Here is a 21,329-nt window from a genome sequence, read left to right on the forward strand (position 1 = left end):
ACTTCACTTATAATAGATTAGAATTACCTTATTTATAATAAATTAGGATTATCTTTAAATAATAATAAAAAAATTAATTATATAATAAGTTAAATTTTATAGCGATAAATTTACTATTATATTTAGGAGATAATGAGATCCACTTACTTACATCAAAACAAACAATGGAACTCACAAAACTAATTTCACCAACACCAAGTTATTGAATTTAACTTTCAGGTTATACGAGTTACGTCAAAACAAACAACCAAAAAATAATCACACTTAAGGAAAACTCAAGCATCACTGCACTTGACTTACGTTGGATCTACGGATTCGTCAATCCAAACGGACCCTTATACACCTGCCCCTTTTGACTAATTAATTAGACCATCCGTATATTCTGTTGCATAATTAGCTAGACTCTCTTCCGAAAAGTTTGCCACATTCAGAGAAGCTACCAAACTGATTGTACCATAATAATGTTTAGAACAATAATTCAGGACATCAATATATTTCATAATACAATTTATGTATATATACAAATATAATTGAGCTCTTGTTCTTTTAAAAGTACATGAGTTTAATGTGCTTGCGATTTTTTAGTTGTCGGATCGTCTCAAGATCCTTACAATTTTAGTAAAAAAGACTTAATGGCACAGACCGTTAATATTGCTACACGGATTTTGAGACGATCCGACGGTTAAAATATCCACGCTTTCTAAAGTATAGAAGCTCAACTATATATATATAGGCTCCTAATATCTATAATAATATCAGGACTCCGGTACTATAGTTTTGGTTTTAATCTTAGAATGTTCAAATAAAAAATACACACCATTAAAACTAATTTGGAGTATTTGAAGTTTTTAAAAATAAAATTTATAAATTTTGAAATAGTTTACTTTATAATTAAACCATTTTAAAATAATCAATTTTCAATAACTACTAAGGCGAGTTTATAGTTTAACGGTATAAAAAAATCTAAATTTATTCAAATTTTGATAAAAAATACTTTAAACTATTTAGATCAAGGTCAGCATTCTTGATCTTGAATTCAAATGTAGGGGTGGAAACGAGCCGAGCTCGAGCGAGCTTATTTCAGCTCAAGCTTGGCTTGAAATTAATTTCGAGCCTAAATTTAGGCTCAAGCTTGGCTTAAAATTAATTCGAGCCGAGCTCGAGCGAGCCTAACTTCGAGTCGAGCGAGCTCGAGCCCTAAACGAGCTGCTTGAAATTCTTAACATCATGCAATCTATAGTTTAATTTTTATAAAACATGATCTAAAATTTGATATAAAAAATATCTAGTTTAACATACAAAATGAATGCATGAAATATGATATTATAATTAAAAAAAAAAAAAGGAAAAGTGACTCTGCGAGTAAGTGAAAAAAAAAGAAAGAAAGCAATTATAGTAGGATTTTGCTAGTTTGGTTTTGTAGGCCAAATAATCTAAATTCTATATACACATAATTAAAATACATAATATATATTATTTTATATAATTAAAATATATATTATATATAATTATATATATATAGAGAGAGAGAGAGAGAGAGTTCAGCTACTATATATATTTTTATGAGTAAAAATCCCTTTATACTCATAAGTTTTCGACCATTAGATTTATATCATTTTGACCATTTTCATCCGCTAAATCATACTATTCAACGAACTACCAACTCAATCTTAGGGGACCACTATCATTCTAATCACACATCCAATGACTGAAAATTTATAAGTATAAAGAGGTCTATACTTATAAGAGTATAGTAGCCCGAGTTTATATATATAGAATTTGGCTATTATACTATTAATAGTACAAACCGCTTGCTATTGTGTTTTCGGCCTTTGGATGAAGGGATGTGCAGAAGGATGATAGCAACCTCCTAGGGTTGAGTGGGTGGCTAGTTGAATAGTATGATCTAAAAATGGCCAAAGGGATAGATCTAACAGCAGAAAACTCGATAGCACCAAATGCTTGGTACTATCGATACTATAATAGCCGGACTCTCTATATATATATATGCAGATCTAACGGCAGAAAACTCAATAGTACAAAGCGCTTAGTACTATCAATAGTATAGGTAGTATAGTAACCGGACTATATAAATAGAGAGAGAGAGAGAGAGAGAGAGAGATAGAGTCCGGCTACTATATTATCAATAGTATTAAATGCTTGGTGCTATCGAATTGTGTGCCGTTAAATCTACCATTTTGATCATTTTCACTTGTTAGATCATATTATTTAACTAACCACCCACTCAACCCTAGAGGATCACTATCATTCTAATCGCACATCCCTTCATTCAAAGATTGAAAACCTAATAGTAAGTGGTTGGTACTATAAATAGTATAGTCAACTATATATATATATATATATATATATATATAGGCCGTGGCTACTGTACTATTATGAGTATTGGAGCCCTTGTACTCATAAGTTGTTTTCAATGATAGAGCTTCCGAATCGACGATCCACTCCGTTAAATATGATCTAGAATATTTGAAACTTCTAGAAAATCAATTTCGTAAATTTTGAAATCACAATAAAGTCCATCAAGTCGGCATAAATGAACGGTCAAAATCGAACGACGTCCTAAAAAAGGATGATCAGATCCTTCAATTTAAGATCGGAGTTATTGATCTTTATCTATAAGTGAATAGAATTTTCTATCAAAAAATCAATAATTCCGATTCTTTAACACCGTTAAACTAGCAAGTATCCATACCGGCCGTTAAAAATTGACAAATTTGTGACCTCTGATAGTAAGGTAAATGATGTCGAAAAATTAAAATTTGATTTCTAGAAGTTTTAAATGCTGTAAATAACGTTTAACGGTGTGGATCGTCGATTCGGAAGCTCTAATCATCGAAAACAACTTATGAGTACGAGGGCGATCGTACTCACAATTAATAGTAGCCGACCCTATATATATATATATATATATATATATATATTATATATATATATATTAAATATTTCGAGCTTTTCGAGCTTAATTCGAGCGAGTCGAGTAATACTCAAGCTCGCTTGAAATTAATTTCGAGTCTAAATTTAGGCTCAAGCTGCTTGAAATTAATTCGACCCGAGCTCGAGTGAGCCGAATATCGAGCCGAACATGAGTCGATGTATATATACAATATAATGAGCACTTATTCTTTTAAAAGTACATGACTTAATGTGCTTGCGATTTTTAGTTGCGGGATCGTCTCAAGATCCTTACAATTTTAGTAAAAAAGACTTAATGCACACACCGTTAATATTGTTACATGGATTTTGAGACATCCGACGGTTAAAATATCCACGCTTTCTAAAGTATAGAAGCTCAACTATATATAATAGGCTCCTAATATCTATAATATCAGGACTCCGGTACATAGTTTCGGTTTTAATCTTAGAATGTTCAAATAAAAAATACACACCGTTAAAACTAATTGGAGTATTTGAAGTTTTAAAAATAAAATTTATAATTTTTGAAATAGTTCACTTATGATTAAACCTTTTAAAATAATCAATTTTCAATAACTATTAAGGCGAGTTTATAGTTTGAACGGTATAAAAAAAATCTAAATTTATTTAAATTTTGATAAAAAATATTTTAAACTATTTAGATCATGGTCAGCATTCTCGATCTTAAATTCAAATCTCCTATTCTGCTAATTTTAAAGATTGTTCAATTTTTATTGTTCATTTTGGTTTGATTTACTTACTAAGTAAACATTGTAGAAAAAACTTAAAGTTTATTCTAAGAACTTTATATACTATAGATTATATTTAATAGTGTGAATCGTTGATTTGAACGTCCTTAAATTGAAAATCAGATTATAATACCGAAGCTCTAGTACTATGGATTGTATATATGCTAGCCTCGCTCTATATAAGTACATATCGGACAATTTCGGGTGATTTCGTAGAGCCACGTTATCACCTTTATAGAAAACTCCCTTAAAAAAACATAGAAGTTTTAAATTAATCCAATTTTAAGCCTGTAAGAATAATATTTTATTTCAATTAGATATAAAAACTAGAAGACAGAAGTTAGACTTGATAAGACTTACAATTCGACCATATTTTTTGACTCTAAAGGAAAACCAAATAAGATTAAAGAGATATATTAATATAAAATTAAAATATAGCACGTTGACCCAGATACGAACTCATATGACGATCCGGTTTATTCAAACCAAGCACCGTAACGAAGAAAGGAAAAGAAATGGCTTTCGTAACAGTTTATCGATCAATTATCACATTAGTTGCCATTAGTGTCAGACGACCAAAAAAATCTCTTCATATTTGTTATTCCTCCTCGTACGTATCTCCATATGTCAATTTATTTACTGTGAATTTCCAAACAAATGAGAAGGTTTTAAGGTGCGAATTAGTTCGAAGCGTACATTTTGGTAGCCACATCGATTCTGATTGGGAATGTAAAGTTTCACAAATTATATAGGAGGGTATGATCTGATCCATGTCCGCCGAATGCACAATTCACAAACTGAGTCTCCCTCAACATACTTCACGAAAATGCTTCTCGATCGCTTGATCCTTTCTCTGCATGCACTCTAGCTGCAGTTTGCCACTTCTAGTGCCAAGCATATATATACATAAAAAGAGCATGCATGCGACTTGCGAGCAAGAGTTCGAATCATACCCAAACCAAGTCATCAACCAGACTAGGTCTAATTCTGGGAAATTTGAGGCCCCAGAAGAAAACTGATCCAACTCGATTTGCTGATTAAATTTGGCCCTGCGTTTTGTCTTAGAAAAGCTATAAGAGATTCGGACCGGACCAACCAAAGTTAGCCCAGCAACAAACAAGATCAGACCTGGGCCTTTCTCCGGTATACTCTGTCTCTGTTTTTAAGGTCACAAATCCATCAAACATGTATTCGAAGTTAATTATGAATTTTTAAGATTAATTTTTTACTTATAACTATCAAGAATAATTTTCACGTAAAATTAAATTATAAACTGCTCATATTTAATTTTAATTATAAATTAAATGAGACCATACAGTACGTTTTACTGACTATAGAAACTACACTTTCAAAACACAACTAACATGGCTTTACAAGAAAAGAAAAAGTGATATTTATATAAAACAATAATGACACATTAAGAGAATTAAGAAATGCTTATGGGCTTAATTACTAAAGTCTCTCTTTGATGCAAACCTGCACTGCATTAAGGGGGAAGAAGACGAAGCAGAGATACACAAAGAAGCCAATTCTTCGAAAAGAAAGAAAAATATTACTGATTAACTCTAGACTAGTTACATTAATCAAACACGCCGCGCGCGCGCACACACATATATATATATAGAGAGAGAGTATATCTCCTGTAATTTTGAAAATACGGAGGTCTTCGAGCTTTCAAGTTGGTTTCAATAATGGGACATTCAATTCGACGATTGGCTCGTTAAGTATATAATTTTTATAAAAAATTTTGCTTACCATCAAGAGCAAGATCAATACTGATGATTTAAAGTTTGAGCCTTTTATCACTGTATTTTATGAGATTGTTATTTTCGGTCGTTTATTTTAAAGCTACTTGTTCATTAGGTAAACAAAGTTAAAAAATTATGAAATTTGAATTTTAGATAGTCGCAACACTATGATGAGCACTATACCACTAGACTTCGCATTACATTTACTCTACTTCTGCTCGATATTCTATGATGCTTTAGTAGTAGAGTGATGCCTTATAGTACTTTTGCATGACTTCTATCTGTGGGACCTGATTGGTCAGTATCAGTGCTATTTATGAGACATAGGTGATATATTTGACAAGTGGTTACTATTGACTTGATCTCGGTTATTTGCCATTATGTTGGCTATTAAACATATTGTATGGATCGTCATAGTTCATATAGCATGCCACGTACACCAGCAGTTTGGCCACCGCAATGATGTTCTTTTCCAGAAGAGTGGTCGTATATCCGACTCATGAGCCCTATCCAAGGTGATTAGCTGGGATTATATGCTAATAGGTAAGCAATTTGTGGCATCGCCTGAGGTCTTTAGACCGATTTGGCAGGTGATTGGGTATTTGCTCTATATATACAGTTGATGCATTTATTATTATTTACAGTAGCGATAGGTGCTTTACTATTGTTAATTCCTATTGTTTATCTTTTGGCTATATTCTATTTGATAGTGAGTACACATACCTTCGTCGGCTTGCGGTACCCACTAGGAGACCTCTTGTTAGTTTCTCACCCCTTCCCCTAATTTCAGGTGATCTTGGTGGCGAGGATCAGGATGATACTTGACATGCGGACAGCTAGGTAGCTTTAGAGGTCCCGTGCATTCACCATTTGGCACTGGTTACTCTAATCTTTACCCTTTATGTTTACTCGTTAATAAAGTAGACTGTGTCATGGTTCAGTTAGTTGATTGTTTGATTTAATTGAATGTTTATTTTGAGAATAAATAACTGATGTGTTTCTGTTTACTATATGTGATAGTGGTAATGTTATACTTGTGGTTTTATGGCAAAACGATTTTCTACACCTCGTGGTAGTTGAATTTCAGAAGAATGAGTTTTCGTGTTGGAAACGATTTTCAAAATAATGTTATGAATTTTTTTCATCTATTTAAATTAAATAGAATCCTAATCAGATTTTGATGGAAAATCAATCTGGACTCTATATAAAGGGATATTGGTCCTGCCACCTTCTCATGTGTATTCTGGTAAAGAATTACTATTAATTCTAATACTATACGGAAGTGTTCCTAAGAAAGGAAGAGAAACATCCAAAAATGCGTAAATTATTCAGGTCACTATTCCTTCCCTTCAAGATCTGAAGAGGAGATTCATTATTAAGCACTTTACTTGGTAACCTATTAATTAGGTAACAAGCTGTGAGTATAGCATCAGACCAATAAGTTTTAGGAACATGCATTTGAAATATTAAGCATCTTGTAACCTCTAGTAAGTGTCTATATTTCCTTTCAGCAATCCCGTTCTGTTGAGGTGTACCGACGTAAGTCGTTTGATGTATAATCCCAAGATTAGAGAGATGTTCAAAGAAACATTTGTTATCATACTCTTTTCTATTACCAGTTTTCAAAACTTTAACCTTTGCATTATATTGATTTGAGATCAGATTAAGAAAATCTTTAAAGGCAATAAAAACTTCAGTTTTGTGCTTCAACAAATAAATCTAAGTACAACGAGAATAATCATCAATGAAACTGACAAAGTATCGAAAACCATCACGAGAATCAATTGGTGCAGGACCCCATACATCGGAATGTATTAAACTAAAGAGTTCATCAGATTTTTTCATAGATGGTTGAAACGGCAGTCTAGTTTGTTTAGAAAATTGACAAATTTCACAAGCATCAGAATTAGAAGATATAGAAGGTATCAAAATACTTAAAACTTTGTCAGAGGGATGACCCATTCTACTGCGCCATAAGCTGAAATTTTCATGCAGTCCTTTTTTTGCTACCAAAGCTTTACTCTTTTGATCAAACAAATAAAGACCTCGGTGGAATTTTCCTTCACCATTCTTCTTCCCCGTGGATCTATCCTGAAAAATTACCGAATTAGTGAAAGTAACATTGCAATTCAGATCTTGGGTAAGTTTACCAATAGAGAGTAAATTGGATGGGAAAGATGGGATGAAAAGAACATCTGATTTGTGAGATTCAGAAAAGAAACTAGTCTTTCCAACTCCCTGCATAGGAATTAATGATCCATTTGCAATTGAAACAGGATTTCTGTAGATGGAATCTCGGTAATGTGATAAGCAATTCAAATTACCAGTCATATGATCAGTAGCACCGGAATCAATAACCCAAGTTGTGTTATCAGAAATTAATGCAATGGGGTTACCTGATTCGTTTGCTGTTGTAGAAGAGTTCTGAGTGGAGGGCGATGTGGAGGACGTGCGATACAGATTTGCTAAGGTATTGAAGGAGCTGAGTAAGCTTTTCAACAGAGATATGAGTTTTCGAAGCAACCTGAGGTATAGGTCTATTATCATTATCTCTACCTTTGCTCCTGTAAGGTTTCAAGTGAGGATGTAAAACCCAACATCTGTCTTTAATATGACCTATAGCATTACAAAATGATCACATCTGGGTGGAGGTCTTCCACTTTGCCCTCTGTTTCTACTAGTATCCTTTACATCATTATGAAAAGGCTTCTTATACTCATTCTTTTCTTTCAAAGCAGCAAAAGCACTAGTTTCAGATAACTCACTTTGATGCTTTGGTTCTAAATTCATAGCCTTTTTTCTAGTCCCTTCACGTTGTATAATAGCACAAACACTATTAAGAGAAGGAAGTTCTGGGCTCATCAAAATTTGGCTTCTAAGACTCTCATATTCCGGTTTTAAATTAGCAAGAAGTTGAAAAATCTTTTCCTCCTTAGCACGTTTTTGGAGAGTCTTTAAATCAGTAGTTAGAGATTGATAAATATTTAATCATCCCACATAGCTTTATGAGTGCCCAGATGCTTAATAAAAGACTTATCTCCTTAATTGTTGTGCCCTTGTAATATCATGCTTTAACTCAAATATTCGGGATGCATTATTTTGTTGACTATACAGAGTTTTAACAAAATCCCAAAGATCTTTAGCAGTTTCAGAAAAAGTAAAAATTTCAGCAATTTTGGGTTCCATTGAGTTTAGGAGCCATGTCATAACTAAGTGATTATTAGATTGTCATTCTTCAAAGGAAAGGTCATCAATATTTGGGGGCACCTTTTTGCCATCAATATATCCTAGTTTTGACTTTCCACCAAGTGCAATAGAAGCAGCTCGTGACCAAGTTACATAATTAAAACCATTAAGAAGAACAGCGGTGAGTTTCATACCAGTATTGGAATCGGACTCATGAGAAACAGATTTTGAGGAAGCCAGAATATTGTTTACTTTAATTACCATCCTCGGCCATATGTTAATACCAAAGAGATATAAAAAGGAAGAGTAGTACCAAATAAAATAGTGCTTGAAAGTGCCAACACAATGTTGAAGATGACTCTTGAAAGCAGATTTACTGCAATCTTCTACAGCACCAAAGAAACAATTGGATCGAAATACCGCTCTGATACACTACAACAAAAACGATTTATAGCGACACTTTTAAATGTAGGTACATGTCAAAAAAGTGCTGCTAGCTAAAATTACCGACACTTTTAAAAAGTGTCGCTATATGTGGGGTCGCTAGGTATATAGTGACAGTTAAAGAGTGTCGCTATAACCTAAAAGAGTGCCGCTAATTTACCAACACTTATTTAAGCATTTAGCAACCGTCGAAACTCTATCTCGTTGGCTGCGGTGGCGGAGGAGGACGACAGGAAAGGCTCTTCGTCTAGAATTTTAGTGGATTGAGTGAAGAGAGAAGAAAAGATGGTAATTGATTTTTTTTTTTTCTTTTTTGTTTGTAATCGGGCCAAATGGACTGGGTGTGGTGGGTTGAGTAGAGTAATCTTTTATTTTTAGTTGGATTGAGCTTTATATTTAAGCATTAGTAGATATTTTTTTAAGTTTTAGCATAAATGGGACACTTACTCAAAAGTGACCCAAACATGTGTCTCTATAACCTAATTCTGTTGTAGTGATACCATGTAGAAATTTGAAGTATAATAAAAGAAGAGAAACAAAGATATACGTGGTTCTTTCTCTTATTCTCATATCATGCATATACATGGTTCACCCTTTATTTATACAAATTATAAAGATCTCAAACTAATGAAACAATTTTAAATAAAAGGAAGTGTATATTAGAAATCAATCAATGGTGCCAAATAGGAAGTGTATATCAATCTTATTTGGCAACTTATTTCTATCACTCTTATTTCCATCAGGTAGTGACTANAAAGCTTTGAAACAATATATATATATATATATATATATATATATTTGATTTTATTCTAACACGTTAAAAAGTAATAAAAATTATGGTCAATTTGATACAGGTCCCCGCAAATATAGTGAATTGTAGGTATATTTCTGTAAAGTTCAACTTTCATAAATTATTCTACAAAAGTTCTAATTTTTTCAGATATGTCCTTGCCGTTAGAATCTGTTAGAAAAGTTTAGTTAACTATAGGTTAAATACTTACCCGGGTTACTTTTTGACATTTTTACTCCTCTTATATTATACTGTTATAATTTTGGATGGACATATTTGTGATGGTAAAATTAAAAATATAAACAGTTTTCTAACGGTTCTCTAACGGTAATAAACTAGAGGGATAAATCTGAAAACATTAGGACTTTTGCAGGATAACTTATGAAAGTTGAACTTTACAGGGATACATTTGTAATTCATTGTATTTGGGTGATCTGTATGCAATTAACCCAAAATTAAATGTAGTTTCGCTTTACATTTCAATTTTGATGCTTAATTATCATGTTAAGAAGAGAAGAAATACGATATATAGAGTTTATGGTGGTTTGAAGTATTAGAAAATTAACCAGGTATAAAATATGTGATTAAAACGGTTATATAATTAATAAATTTGTCCTAAAAAATAAAATTACTAAATTATTTGATAAAATTTAGAAAAACTAATTACCAAAATTTAAAGGCTCAAGCGTACGTGTTTGCAAATGTATTGAAGTTCACGTATATTTCAACATGTTTTCCTATTATTAATTAGTCATCCATTTTGTTCATATTATAATGTACTTTTGTTACACTTTGCTGCATTGTACTGTAGGGTTAAATTAATTTAGTACACTATACTATTTTCTTTTTAAACTCTATTTAACTATTATCTTTTTGTTAATCTATATACTATTATTAGTAAAAAAAAAATATTATTACTCCTTTATTTTTCTCATATTTAAATTTGACATAATTACACTCTACTCCATTATTACAGATTGGCGAAAAACGATAGTTCAATATTGTCTGTGAGGAAAAAATAGTGGAAAAATAATAATAGAAATACTGTTTTCGACAGAATCTGGCAACTGTCATTAAGAAGCACAAGTTAAAACTGGCGGTGAGCATGTATCCAAAGTCCAAACCACGTTGACGGAAAAAACAAGAGAACGCCCATAAAATGCAAGGAAAGTGTAGAGAATGGCTTGATAGAAATATTTAATAGTTCTGTGCCCTTTTTGTCCTTTTCTGTCATGTATATATTCCTTTTTATTTCTTATCAAAAGAATGTCATCTTTTTCAGAAAATCCTAGCTATGTAGGGTGAAAGTGGTTGTGATAAACTTCGATCAGATTATCCACCGTCCCTAGCGCAATTGGCAAAGAACTTTATAGTTGGTATCCGAGATCCCAAGTTCGAATTCTAGTTGATTCACATTTCCAACTAAGCTTATTTCTAAATTAAATAAATGAAACAGGTAACATGCTATCTATCTCTAATAAAAAAAAAAAAAAAAACAAACAAACAAACAAACACATAAGCTGAGACTAGATAGAAGCATTCAAAAGAATTTTAAGAAAGTTCTACACATTTGCATTGAGATGAAAGTCACAAAATGGCGCATTTTGGTTTGAAAATTGGAAATGTTTATCGAAACCAAAGAATTATAGATTTGGCAAGTTTTTAACCTAGGCGTCACAGACATAGACACGGAAAACTGAATACGACACGACTCCGCAGCTTCTGAAATATTAGGATGCGGACACGGTATGGACAACGCCAATAAAATATAATATTATTAGTATAATAATATACGAGCTAGGCTGGTATACTATCGGTAATACGGAGGCCTCCGTGCTACCAAGTTGTTTTCAATGATGCGGTTTCCAAATCGACGATCGGCTCAGTTAGACTTGATTTACACTATTGAAAGTATTTAGAAACTAAATTTCATAATTTTCGGTATCATTTACCTATCAAATGAGTAGTCTAAAAATGAACGACTGAAAATAAAAATCTCATAAAAAATGATGATAAAAAACTTGAATTTAAGATAAGAGGCACTGATCTAACTCTAAATAGTGAAAAAAAATTTTGAAATCCTTTGATCATTAGGGAAATGATGTCGAAAAGATTTGAAATTTGATTTCTGAACACTTCAAGTGGTATAGATCATATTCAACGGTGCAGATCGTCGATTTGGAGGCTCTATCATCGAAAATAAATGGGTGGCAACGGGCCCATTTGCTATCGATAATATTCTAGCTCAACTCTATATATATATTCATCATATATAATTCATTTATATTGTGCAAAACAATTTGTATGTATTCATCAAAAAATCAAAATATTTATCATCTTTGACGCAGATCCACGGCACATCCACGTCAGATACAAGTCTGACACGAACACGTAATTTCCGACACGGACATGTATCCGACATAAACACGCGAGACTTACAGAAATGTCTTTGATACATATATATATATATATATAGTTCTTTACTAATGTCCTACCTACAAACCAAACCAATAGGAATCAGAAAAGAAGTATAGAAGCATTTAGAAACATGATGGTAGACAGAAAAGGCGGGAAGCAATTTGACCTGTTATAGTTTTACCTGCAGCCAGGGCAAGCAAGTCTTCCTCACTCAGCGTGGCTCGCGGCAGCGNGTTATTACCCTATTTATAGATCGCCCCTTGATCAGTTATTGCTCTTACACGATCGGTCTCCTAATATCCCGGACCACCTCCAGCCGATCGGAACCACATGCAACTGCTTGCGGTTACTGTAACTTCCTTCAATTGGCGCGACGGTTTACTTTAAAACTTTTCTAGTACTCCTGGTGCACAGTTAGATTGATGCCTTTGAAAGGAACACCGGCGTACTACCTGTCCGGGCCTAATTGGCTCAACAATATATATATATATATATATATAAAATGAGGCTACTATACTATCTATAGTACCAGAGCTCCGGTACTATAGTCTAGTTTTCGATCTTAGGGTATTCAAATCAACAAACCACACCGTCAAATATAATCTAGGGTATATGAAGTTCTTAGGAATAAAATTTTAGTTCTTTTTTACATCGTTTACTTAGTAAATAAATTATGTCAAAATGGACGGTGAAAATTGAATAATTTTTAAAATTTAAGCATAGGACTTTTAAATTCAAGATTAAGAATGTTAACCTTAATCTAGATAGTTTAAAGTATTTTCTATCAAAATTTGAAGAAATTTAGATTCTTCTACACCGTAAAACTCCAAACTCGTCATAGTAGCCATTGAAAATTGACAATTTTGAAATGATTTGATCATAAAGTAAAGTATGTCGAAAAAATATAAAATTTTATTTCTAAAAACTTTAAATACCCTAGATCAGTTTTAACGCTGTGGATCGTTGATTTGAATACCCTAAGATCGAAAACGAGACTATAGTACCGGAGGCCCGATATTATAGATAGTATAGGAGACTAGCTATATATATATGAGTTGAGCTAGAATACTATCGGTAGCAAACGGGCTCCGTTGCCATCCATTTGTTTTCGATGATGGAGCCTCCAAATCGATGATCGGAACTGTTGAATATGATCTATACCACTTGAAGTATCTAGAAATTAAATTTCATGCTTTTTCGATATTATTCTCTCATCCACCAAGTAAGCGTAAAAATGAACGGTTGAAAATGAATATCCTCTAAAAAGTAATGATAGAAATTTTGTAATCAAGATCGAGAGTATAGATCTTATTCTAAACAGTTTAAAGAATTTTCTAACCAAAATTCAATTGATTTGGATAGCTTTACACCGTTAAAAGAGAAAACCCCTTATATCTACCATTAAAATTACAAATTTTAAAACCCTTCGATCATTAGGTCAATGATGTCGAAATGATTTGAAATTTGGTTTCTATATACTTCAAGTGGTATAGATCATGTTCAACGGCGCCGATCGTCGATTTAAAGGCTCCATCATCGAAAACAAATGGGTGGCAACGGAGCTAGTTTGCTACCGATAGCATTCCAGCTCAATTCTATATATATATATATATATATAAAATTGAGCTCCTATGTTTTTTAAAAATACCAAGTTATTAGTGCTTACAGATTTTTGACCATTGGATAAAGGAATGTGCGGTTAGGATGATGTGGGACCCATAGGGTAATTAAGTGGGTGGTTGATTGTATAGTGTAATCTGATAGGTAAAAATAATCAAAGGGATGGATCTAACGGTAAAAAATTTAAAAGCACCAAGTGTTTGGTGCTTTTATAAGCACCATGCATTGCCGGACTATTAGTATATATATTATATATATATATAATATATATATAGTTGAGCTAAGGAAACTCTCAAAAGCACCATGAAGGTGGTGCTTTTGAGTTTTTTAGCATTGGATGGAGAGATGTGAAGGTGGAGATAATTGGTAGTAGGTGGTGTAAGTGGGAATAGCGTTTGATCAAAGGGCTATTAGTAATCAATGATAGATCCAAGAGCTAGAAACTTAGAAGCAACAAGGAGTTGGTGCTTCTAAAAGTATTCTATCTCAATTCTATATTATATATATATATAGTATATATATATAATATAGTAGGTATATACTATTATTGTATGGAGGATAAAGTTGTTTTTTCTTGTGTTTTTGTTATTTTTACTATAAATTATATGTTAAAATTACATTTATATTTATTAAAATATTAAATTATTGAATAAAAATATAGGTATACGAAGTTTAAACACGAATGTGAATTTTCAATTGCAGTTGTATGTTTCATTATGTTATTTTAGTTCTATTTATATACATATATTAGTATTTTTTATTATTCGAATAATATCCGAATAACAAATCCGACTCATATGAATCTGTGAATCTGTTTTAAACGGATATGTTAACGAAAATTTAAGCATCCGAATATATATCCGCTTTTGAATTCGTATCTGAGAAAATATGGAATGCGGAATATTGAATTCTTGTCAAAATCCATCATATTCAACTGTTTCACCCCTATGTATATCCTTTTATTTATCCTTTTCAATCAAAACGAATTACGGTTTTTGCCTTCTAAGAGATCTTCATAATAGATTTACGTAATAAGCTACTGATATACTCTAAAGTGGGGAATACATTTTACACTCAGTGATTGATCGGAGAAATCTTTACTACCAAAATCAATGTATATAATAAAAAATATAAAAAAATAAACTAGTCATTAGTATTACATAAATAGAAAATTTTATCGCAATTCTCCTCGACGTGCTTTATACTTTGAAAATGATGCATTACAACCTCATCAGTAACACTATCAAATACATCTTTTTTTTTCCTCTAAGTTATGAAATAATTATTTATCAATTAATCACACATATTTCTTTGTATATAAAACTTCTATCTCTCCAATCAGTCAAATTAAATCAACCATCAAGGACTTTGAGTTTTTTTGTGGGTGAGAGAAAGCCATACTCTATTTGACCCTACTTTGGAATGATTTTGACCCCAATTTGGAGTTCATATGGGAAATAAAGGGGCTTTTTTTACAAATAGCCCCCTGACTAATTTTTTTTTAAAATTGGCCCTATCAAAAATTTATTTGCAAAAATGGCCGTGGTCCCACCACGTCAACGCCACGTCAGCGCCACGCGGGCGGGGCTGGGCCATGTGTTTAAGTTGAACACGGTGAACCATTCATCGTGTTCAATATAAGGTTTTTGTATTGGACACGGTGAATGGTTCACCGTGTCCAATACAAAATGGTTAAGTGCAAGGTGTTTGTATTGGACACGGTGAATCATTCACCGTGTCCAATACAAACACTCACAACTTAGTCATTTTTGGCTAAGTTGGAGGTATTTGTATTGGACACGGTGAATCATTCACCGTGTCCAATACAAAAACCTTGTATTGAACACGGTGAATGGTTCACCGTGTTCAACTTAAACACATAGCCCAGCCCCGCCCGTGTGGCGCTGACGTGGCGCTTGCGTGGCGGGGCCAGGGTCTTTTTTGCAAATAAAATTTTGACAAGGCTAATTTTTAAAAAAAAATTTGTCAGGAGACTATTTGCAAAAAAAGCCCGAAATAAAGGCCAAAGGCCCCTTTCTTATTGGCTTACCCAAGTGGGGTCTATTAGTGGGGTCCACGTACCAAAAAAAGGCATAAGGCCTTTCTTATTAGCTACCTTAGTGGGGGTTGGGGTTGCGTAACAGTGGATCCGCTAGTGCTTACAATATTCACTCCTTCAAGGGATCATTAATTTTAAATTTTACATATCAATTTTTTTTTTATTTTTACAAAAAATTATTTATATTTTTGTTAATTCTAGGATGGGAAGTGTAAAATCGGCATCCCCTTTAGAATTTCTCATAAAAGTAACTCTAAAAAACAACATTTTTTAAAGAATGAGGAAAGATAGTTCAATAATGTTTCTGGTAAGAATTTATGTGCCGTGGCACAGGGTCGTGCCGCAAACTTGCCGGTACGGTACGGCACAATGTGTGTCGAGCCGTATCAATGCGTACCGGTCAAAAAAATTCCTGTGTGCCGACATATAATAATATGAAATATTTATTTTTTTTAGCAACAAAATATTCTAATTATTTATTATGTCATTTTATCATATTTTTTGAATTTTATTGAAATAATTACTTACTAATTTAAAGAATAGAAGATTTTAAGCTGTGCCATCGGCACCGGATTTATATCGTGCCGGTATCTTGTTGGCATAGTACGGCACGGTGGATACGGCCCGTCAGCGGCACTTAAAATCTTGGTTTATAAATTAATTTCATACAAGCCCTGCAAATATAGTAAATGATAAATATATCCTATAAAGTACAACTTTTATATATTATTCCTATAAAAGTCCTTATATTTTTAAATATGTCCCTACCATTAGAATTCGTTAGAAAAAAAATTAGTTAACCATAAATTAAATACTTAACCCTAGTTAATTTTTAACATTTTTACCCCTTTATATTATAATATTATGACTTTTGTAAGAATATATTTGTGAAAAATTGAAAATATAAACAGTTCTCTAACGGTTCTCTAACGGTAACAAATTAGGACTTTTGAAGGGACAACATATGAAAGTTGAACTTTGTATGAATATATTTGCTATTGACTATATTTGTAGGAACTTGTATGAAATTAACCCCAAAAAGTAATAGTACAATGTGTAATTAAAGAAACTGTATGGTGCAGTATAGTAAATTGTAACTAAGGGGCAGTTTGGTTTGACGTAAAACTGCGAAAAAAAATTTTCGGTGGAAAAAAATTTTCGGTGGAAAATTTTTTTTACGTAGTTTAGTGTTTGGTTTGTAAGAAAAGAAAAATAATTTTCGATGAAGGTTGTTTGGTTAAAAGGAAAAGAAAAATAAATAAAAACCTATTTAATATATTTTTTATTATATATATTATTATTATATAATAATTAATATACTATATATATTATTATTATAATTTTTATATATAGATTAAATATATTTAAAATTATAATAAATATATAATACTAANCATTAGTATTACATAAATAGAAAATTTTATCGCAATTATCCTCGACGTGCTTTATACTTTGAAAATGATGCATTACAACCTCATCAGTAACACTATCAAATACATCTTTTTTTTTCCTCTAAGTTATGAAATAATTATTTATCAATTAATCACACATATTTCTTTGTATATAAAACTTCTATCTCTCCAATCAGTCAAATTAAATCAACCATCAAGGACTTTGAGTTTTTTTTGTGGGTGAGAGAAAGCCATACTCTATTTGTTGACCCTACTTTGGAATGATTTTGACCCCAATTTGGAGTTCATATGGGAAATAAAGGCCAAAGGCCTTTCTTATTGGCTTACCCAAGTGGGGTCTATTAGTGGGGTCCACGTACCAAATAAAGGCATAAGGCCTTTCTTATTAGCTACCTTAGTGGGGTTGGGGTAGCGTAACAGTGGATCCGCTAGTGCTTACAATATTCACTCCTCCTAGGGATCATTAATTTTAAATTTTACATATCAATTTTTTTTTATTTTTACAAAAAATTATTTATATTTTTGTTAATTCTAGGATGAGAAGTGTAAAATCGGAATCCCCTTTAGAATTTCTCCTGAAAGTAACTCTAAAATACAACATTTTTTAAAGAATGAGGAAAGATAGTTCAATAATGTTTCTGGCAAGGATTTAAGTGTTGTGAACGAGGTTGTGCCGCAAATTTGCTGGTACGGCACGGCACGGTGTGTGCCGAGCCGTGTCAATGTGTGCCGGTTAAAAAAATTTCTATGTGCCGACACATAATAGTATAAAATATTTATTTTTTTTAGCAACAAAATATTCTAACTATTTATTATATCATTTTATCATATCTTTTGAATTTTATTGAAGAAATTACTTACTAATTTAAAGAATATAGGGTTTTAAGCTGTGCTATCGGCACGGGGTCTGTATCGTGCCGGTATCTTGTTGGCATGGTACGGCACGGTGGATACGGCTCGTGCTGACAGGCACTTAAAATCTTGGTTTATGAATTAATTTCATACAAGTCCTTGCAAATATAGTAAATGATAAATATATCCTATAAAGTACAACTTTTATATATTATTCCTATAAAAGTCTTTATATTTTTAAATATGTCCCTACCATTAGAATTCGTTAGAAAAAAAATTAGTTAACCATAAATTAAATACTTAACCCTAGTTAATTTTTGACATTTTTACCCCTTTATATTATAATATTATGACTTTTGTAAGAATATATTTGCGAAAAATTGAAAATATAAACAGTTCTCTAACGGTTCTCTAACGGTAACAAATTAGGATTTTTAGAGGAACAACATATGAAAGTTGAACTTTGTATGAATATATTTGCTATTCACTATATTTGTAGGAACTTGTATGAAATTAACCCCAAAAAGTAATAGTACAATGCGTAATTAAAGAAACTGTATGGTGCAGTATAGTAAATTGTAACTAAGGGGCTGTTTGGTTTGACGTAAAACTGCGAAAAATAATTTTCGGTGGAAAAAAATTTTCGGTGGAAAATTTTTTTTACGTAGCTTAATGTTTGATTTGTAGGAAAAGAAAAATAGTTTTCGATGAAGGTTGTTTGATTGAAAGGAAAAGAAAAATAAATGAAAATCTATTTAATATATTTTTATTATATATATTATTATTATATAATAATTAATATACTATATATATTATTATTATATTTTTTATATATGTAGATTAAATATATTAAAATTCATAATAAATATATATAGTATAAAATAAATTATTTAGATATTTATAATAATATTTATAATAAAGATATTATATAATAATATTATTATAATTAAATAATAAACATACCATGTTTAATATATATCTGATTTATATATAGTTATATATATATATATAATATTATTATATATGGACGAGAGGAAGGTCCACAGTCACTGTTGGATAGTGGACCTCTCTCTCCGGCGGTCCACGAGGGGGCTGTCCTCGTGGACCGTGGCCTGCTAACCCCGCCTCAATCTCCAACTCATCTCCAACGCGCGCGATTTTTTCCGCGCGCGTTTTCGTTTTCAGCTCGTTCTGAAGCGGCGGAAACGAAAATGCCATTTTTTTCGTAAATCCGTAAAAAGATTTCCCAGAAAAAAATTTCTTTACGGGCAAACAACCACTCGATCTTATTTTTCCACCGAGTCGGTTTTCGACGACCAAACAAAACAGGCCCTTAAGATCTGTAGTTTTTTCGATTCTCAAAAAAAAAAGATCTTTAAGTTTTATGTCGAATGTTAGATATTTTCTTGATATAACAAACATATTAGTTCAATTAAGTATAAATATAATAAAAAAGGCTAATCACTTGACACTAACTCACTACCTACCGTGGAAATGTAGCAACAACAAAATATCAAATAATTTGCTCCATGGTTTGCGGCCCAAAACGTGAAGGAAAAAAAAAAAAAAAAAAAAAACAAAAAGTTCGAAGGAACGTACTACGCTGATATTGAGACCTAGCACCCCTCAATGTGTTACTTTTAAATGTTTGTAATCTTAACCCATTTGTTGGTATATTATAATTTCAGTTTCTTATAAAAAAAAAACAATCTGATTTATTTTTTTTATAAAATTTCCATCTTATCCTTGTTGAGTTATTGTAGAAAGAAGCGGCAAATAATTTCTTCAAATTCCAGTTTTTTTTCCTTCGCGCGTTCACCCAACGCCGTTAACATAATAATATGTTGAGCAAAGTTTAATGACTAAGATATATAGTTTTAAGTGACTAATTTCAGGAAAGACACGAGTTTGTTATAATATTGCATTCTCACCAAGTGTAGAGTGCACCTGTATATAGCGGTGTAAATCTTTACACAACAAAATCCAAAAAATGATAAATTCATTGGGTTTAGAGAAAAAGAAAATAAAGAAAAAAAACTGATATGATAAGAGTGAAAAAAAAAATGGGCAATTCTCACTATATATAATTTTATCACACTTTTCAAATTATCTTATTCTTATAAACTTCTATGCATATATCAATATCAAAGAAGAAAACTACTAAAAAAAAGATAAAAATAAAACTGCTAGCACCAAATTATGCGATCCTTTTGGGAAAAGAAAAACTTAAAAGTCAATATTCTATGATAAGGTTGAATAGTTTTAAAACTCGCCTAAAAGTTGGAGATTTTATGGAAATTACCAGTCGATTTCACAAGTATTAATTGAATTTTTAGAACTTTAAAATTCATTAAATTTTGATATAAAATTTTGTATGAATTATAACAGTCATCATAATTTTTAAATAAATTTCTGTTTTAATTCCAAAAAAAATGGTAAATTAAGATGATTTCTATCGAAAAGTTTGAAAGTTATAGGGGGGCATTTCAAAGTGTGTACATTCTGAGGGTCCTCTAATCCAATTTTTTATTTCTTTATTTAGTCTACTACAACCAAAACAGTGTATAGCGCACTTTTGTATAGGTCAAAAAAAGTGCTGTGGCCTCAAATTGACTGAATTTAAAAAGTGTTTTATATTATAGGGCTAGGTATTATGAGTGACAGTTTAAAGAGTCTCGTTATAACCTAAAAGAGTGCTGCTAAATTACCAACACTTATTTAAGTATTACAAACTGTCGGAACTCTAACCTCGTTTGCTGCAGGGCGAGGAAGAGGAGAGGAATGGGCTCTATCGTTTAATTGTCAGTAGATTAGTGAGGGGAGAAGAGGAGATGGTAGTCGATTTTTTTTCTGTTTATGTTTATAATCGAGCTAAATAGGCGTAGGTGGGGGTGGATTGGGTAGCCCTAAATTGTATTTTTGATTGTGATTGGGCTTTATATTTAATTATTTGTAGATTTTTTAAAAATCTTTGGCATAAATGAGAGCACGTTACACAAGATGTTTCAAACATGTGTCGTCTTTAAACTAATTCTGTTGTTAATGTAATATCATTTTAAGATATATAAAAGCTATAAATGCCTTAAACCTCTTAAAAATTTAATCATAGTAAGAAAA

This window comes from Ananas comosus, linkage group 24 (genome assembly GCF_001540865.1).
Source record: "Ananas comosus cultivar F153 linkage group 24, ASM154086v1, whole genome shotgun sequence".
Lineage (NCBI taxonomy): Eukaryota > Viridiplantae > Streptophyta > Magnoliopsida > Poales > Bromeliaceae > Ananas > Ananas comosus.